The 5,839-nt window shown below is 43.0% G+C and overlaps 1 long non-coding RNA gene across 1 annotated transcript in view; it reads right to left on the reverse strand.

Moving 5' to 3' along the window:
* LOC138164871 (uncharacterized) overlaps positions 1 to 5,839 on the reverse strand; it is a 6,158-nt gene that overhangs the window by 57 nt on the left and 262 nt on the right. The window contains exon 2 of the long non-coding RNA XR_011169205.1: positions 1 to 143. This exon is cut by the window's left edge and continues 57 nt beyond it. This is a non-coding gene — a long non-coding RNA (uncharacterized lncRNA). The remainder of the gene's footprint in view (positions 144 to 5,839) is intronic.

Genomic DNA, 5,839 nt, shown 5'->3' on the forward strand with positions numbered 1-5,839 from the left:
CTTTCTTCCTTTCTTCCTTTCTTCCTTTTTCTTTCTTTCTTTCCTTTGTCTTTCCATTCACACAGCTTTGCATACACAGTATCTGGCAGTTAGTAAGGCCTCAGTAAATGTTTGCTGATTGGTTGTTTCAGGACCATTTCTATCTGAATTTCATAAAAAAGATGAAAAGGATGAAATTAACTCCAACAAGAATAACAATATTAACACAAACTTCTTTCAAAGACTGCAAAACTGCCGACCATGACAAAATATTCCTGTAGTCCCTACTACTGGGAAGGCTGAGGGTGGTGGATCATTTGAGCTCAGGAATTCTGAGCAGATCTAGGGCTAAAAACCAATCTAGTGTCTGCATTGTCTGGCATCAAAACGGTGAGCCTTGGCAGTGAGGGCTACCATGTTGGAGGATTGATTCCCAGGTTGGAAAAATGGAACTGGTCAATGTTCCTGCCCTGGTCAGGAGGAGGATCTGACCATAAGCAGCTCCTGTACTTCAAGCCTGAGATAGTAAAACTCAGTTTCAAAAAAATTTATGAAGTGTTTTATATACAGTACCTTAGTTGATCCTCATGATATCCCATTAGGGTAGTTACTACTGGAATTATTATCCCCATTTTACAGATGGGAAAACTGGGATTTAAAAAGATTAAGTGACTTGCTCTAGTCATATATCAACTGTGAGAGGTGGGATGTGAGCCCAGGTCTCTCTGAGGTTAAGTCTCAGCTCTGTCATGTACTACTCATAAAACCCTTCTAGTCCTCTGTTTGCTCATCTACAAAATGGGGGTAGGGGTGTTCAACCAGATGGCAAACAAGATCAAATGACTTGCCCAAGGTCACCCAGCTAGAAAGTGTTTGAGGCCAGATTTGAATTCAGGAAGATGAGTCCTCCTGACTCCAAGCCCAGCACTCTATCCACTGAGCCACCTAGCTGCCCAGAAACAATTATGTACAAAGCAAGTTATATAGAGAGAGAAAACCCAAGCATTAAAGTACTAGCAGAGGCTTGGAGTGGCCTCGGGTCTCTCCCCACCAGGCAGCCAAGAAGGAGGAATCAGTGGCCATCCTGACTTCTAGTTTGTATTGGATCCTGCTGGCCAGTGTTCTTCAGAGTTCTAGGGTCCTAATGAGAGTTGGGATGTCTGTTACCCTTTAGGGTTTGTCCTGGGCTAATTGTCTTATCTAGTCCTTAGCACAGCCCTGGGAGGTAGGTGCTGTTACTATTATACTCCTCTTACAGATGAGGCTACTGCGGCAGACGGAGGTGAAATTACTCCAGTCACACAGAGAGTAAGTGTCAGGTTCAGGATTAAAACTCAGGATTCTTGACTCCAAGTCCAACAGTCTCTTCATTGAGCCACTTAGGGGACTTCATATTCCTAGAAGCAAGAGTGTTCAACTTAAGGCTGCCTACTAAAGAAGACAAGAATCCTGCACTTGAGGTCAGAAAGAACTAGGTTCAAATTCTGCTACTGATGCTTTAACCAATTAATCAGGTACTGAGGTGAGCCCTGAGCAAACTGCTTTCCTTACTACTGCCACTACTACCACCACCACTACTACTGCTACTACTACTGCTACTACTGCTACTACTACTACTACTACTACTGCCACTACTACTACTAGTACCACTACTACCACCATTACTACTAGTAGTACCACTACTACCACCACTACTACTACTGCTACTACTACTACCACCACCACTACTAATACTGCTACTACTACTACCACCACCACTACTAATACTGCTACTACTACTACTACCACCACTACTACTGCTACTACTACCACCACCACTACTACTACTGCTACTACTACCACTACTACTAATACTGCTACTACTACTACCACTACTACTACTGCTACTACTACCACCACCACTACTAATACTGCTACTACTACTACTACTACCACCACCACTACTACTACTACCACTACTACTACCACCACCACTACTACTGATACTGCTCTTCCTCCTCCTCCCACCACTGCCACCTCAACCATCACTGCTACTACAAAGCTAGATGGCACAGTAGATAGAGAGTTTGTCACATCAGGTCTCAGATACTTACTAGCTGTGTGATCCTGGTCAAGTCACTTGACCTCTCTTTGTCTCAATTTCCTCATCTGAAAAATAAGGATAATAATAGCACCTGCCTCTCTGAGCTGTTGTGAGGATCAAACAAGATAAAATGTGTAAAGTCCTCAGCCCAGTGCCTAGCATGTAGTAGGTACAATATAAATGCTCACTATTATTATAATTAGTCACTAGGTTTTACCCATTTCATGATCCAAAGACAAAAGCTCCCTCAAGGAGCTTAGAGAGAGACAGCATGCCAAAAATATATATACACAAGATAATACAAAGTATATATACATATCTGTGTACATATAGAGACATACAGACATGTAGATGATATATACATAGTTGTAAATGTATTTTTTTTTAATTTTTTGCTTTTTTGGAGGGCAACTGGGGTTATGTGACTTGCCCAAGGTCACATAGCTAGGGTTTTTTTTTTTAAGTGTCTGAGGCTGGATGTGAACTCAAGTCCTGACTGCAGGGCCAGTGCTCTATTCACTGTGCCACCTACCACCTCTGTAAATGTATTTTAATAAAGTTAATGATAAACTAAATATATTTAAATATATAAATTAAAATAACTTACAATTAAAATTTTAAATATTAAATTAAAATGTAGATATCCAAAACGTTAAATTACAGAATAAAATAAAATATCTTGAATATCTACTATCTATATGTGTGTGTGCTTGCACTCATGTGTAATGATACAAGGTAAGAGTGGCAGAGGAAGTCACTAGAGCTGAACTTTGAAGGGGGGGAGGGGATTCCAAGGGGTGGAGCTGAGGCTCCAGAGCATTCAAGGTATGAGGGACTGCCAGGATAAAGGAATGCAGACAGACTAACTGAACACAGAAGTACACAGAAGGCTAGAGAGGTAGAAAGGGGTCAAGTGGCTAAAAAAAACCCATTAAATGCCCCAAAGATTTGATTCCAGAGACACTGTGTGATTGTGAGTGGGTCACCTAATTTCAGTCCCCTAATCTATACAATGAGAGGGCTTGACTAGGTAGTTCCAGGTCTAAATTTGTGATCACACTAAATGAGAGCTATAAGGTGTCAGAGAAAGGGAAGGACGCTACTAACCTAAAAACAGTTAGCTTTTGACTAATTGTTTGACAGCCTGGCATAGCAGAAATAATTAATACAGTCTGGAAGACCTGCATTCAACTCCTACTTTAGCTACTTACCACCTTAGCTCAGGGCAAGTTAAGTTACCATCCCTTTCTGGTGCCCAGTACCTCATCTATAAAAGAGGGGCTTGACCTAAATTATCTCTATGGTCCATTAGGGAAGACATCTGTTAGCCTATGTAATGTTTGGCAAGGGCAGGCACCCCTTCCCCCACCCCACCCCCACCTCTCTACTACAAAGAATAACCGTCTTATTTTACAGAGGGGAAAACCAAGGTCTAGGGACGCTTGCTTATACAGCTTGTCCAAAGTCACATAGCTGGTTTGGGGGCAGTGATCCATGCCACTGGCAGCCAAGATATGTTACGGAGTGGGGCAGGTGATATGTTATAGAGGCTGATACAAATCTGAATAAAACATTTATGAAGAAACTAATACAACCAAATAAGGATCCTCTGTTCATACTAGAAGTTCATGAGGACCCTTTCCCTTCTTGCGTGGTTAAAAGAGAGGGTCAAAAGGAGGGCAGTTTTTACAACTCAAACCTGTCTGCCTGGATTTGCAAAATCACTAGGTCTTAAAACAAAACTCTAACTCAAAGGCATCATTATTATTCAAAATTCCTTGAATGCCAACAGCTTGCTGGGGCTGCTCTATGAAATGGAGAATTAGGAGTCAGACAGCTGCTGAGCAGAGAAAGACTGAGCTTGTCCTCTCTTTGTGTCTATGAATGCCAGGAAGGTGGGAAGGAGACAACCTGGCACTGTGGAAAGATGGAGCTGGAAGACCCAGGTTCAAATCCTAGCTTTCCAAAGTGGCCTTAGAAAACCTCCCGAGGCCTCAGTTTCCCCATCTGTAAAACAGGGGAAGGGAAGAACTAGATGGCCTTTGAAGTTGCTTCAGTCCTCTATTTATCACTATGATCTCCACCAGAATTGCATTAAATAGGCCTTTGGAGTCCTCAGTACCAAAAAGCTGAAACCAACAATTAGTAATAAGTAAAGTAGTAATAAACATAATTCCAGTATCCTTTCCTGATGAGATCAGAGCCTGCCTGCTGTGATAGATGAGAGCACTGATTTGGTGTTCAAGTCCTTTCTGGGACTTGCTGGGCTAAATCCAAAGATCTGTAGCTGTCAAGAGCCTAAGAAGCCACCTAGTCCTTTTACAGAGGGGAAACTGAGGAAAAGAGCACCCAAACCCAGGTGAATCCAGAATGGATTCTCAAAGGAGGAGGAGGAAGCGAAATGGTGCATGCCACCCAGCGAGAAGAGGGTGATCCAATCCATCCATCGGCCAGTGAAGCTTGTAATCTGTGTCTGCAGCAGCGGGTGAAATTCAGGACACACAAACAAAAAATGAAGCAATCTAGTCCTCTAGGATTTTACATTCCACCAGGTTTGCTCTTACAGCACGTTTTGTTGACAGCCCTGGAATATTGTTTAACTCCAGCTTGAAAACAATTTCCTGTTGTCCCTTCTAAGACTTCCTCTATGCTGGAGGTGGAAATCAGAGACTGTCTCTGGGTCTTTATGGGTGATACGTCCTCCCTCTCCCCACTAAATACAGCGGAAGGAGCTCTGTAGACAAGGAGGAAATCCCAGCTTTGCCACTCACTACCAGCCTGACTTTGTTAAGCAACTTCACCAGTCCGGACCTCAGTTTCCACTTTTGTAAAATAAGAGAACTAAAAGACATCTAAAGCCCTTGCAGCTCTAAGTCTTCAATCAATCAACAAGTATTTCAGAATCTCTTACTAAGGACTGAGCTGGGTACTAGACAATGTATTACAAATATAAAGGAAAAGAAAAAGCAGTCAGTGCCCTCAAGGTGTTTGCATTTTATCCGGACCTACTACAAGCCCTTATTTAAGTATATACAAAGTAATTTGGCCTAGGGAAGGCCAGGGCTGTGGGAGAATATAGAGGCTTTCTACCATGGAAAGTTGGGTTTGAGCTGACTTTGGGAGGGAGGTGAGGAAGGCTTATATCCTTAGATGTGGGGATTTCTACCTCTGGCTTGTGGAACTTGGGCTGGTAGGGAGAAAGAATGCCCCCTTAATAATAAAGCTTAAGTGAGTAGTGGCCCCAAAGGGGAAGAAAGGATTATCAGAAGAAACAATACCACACAAGGGGTGATGCTGGATGACTGAAATGATCTGGAATAGGAAAAAGACAATAAATAGTGGAGTGAGAGTTAGAGAGGATGGAAAGAGTGGAGCTGAGAGAAGACAGAAGTAGGGGGGAGGGGGAAAGAGAGACAAGAAAGAGGAAAAACTGAGTGAGGAGGAAAGAATTGGAGAAATGGGGAGGGGAAAGGGAGATGAAGGAAGAGGAAAGAAGAAAATATGGAGGGAAAGAGACAAGGAAGGGGGAGGGGGGAGATAAAGGAGAGGGGGAGGAAGATGAAGGAGATGGAAGGAGAGGCATTGGGGAGAGGGGAGAAGTTGTAAAGAGAGAAAGAGAGATAGGAGAGAGGGTACCCTGGAAGAGGGATAAGAAAGGAGAGAGACAGTGAGAGAGAAGTAAAGAGATAGGGCGAGAGACCGGGAGGAAAGAGGGATAGGGAAGAGAAATCGAAGGCAGAAGAGAAAGGAAGGAGAACGGAAGAGACAGAGAGAACA

The sequence above is a fragment of the Petaurus breviceps genome, unplaced genomic scaffold (genome assembly GCF_028583685.1).
Source record: "Petaurus breviceps papuanus isolate PSGF00001 unplaced genomic scaffold, PetGlider_PUasm1.0 207, whole genome shotgun sequence".
NCBI classification, from domain to species: domain Eukaryota; kingdom Metazoa; phylum Chordata; class Mammalia; order Diprotodontia; family Petauridae; genus Petaurus; species Petaurus breviceps.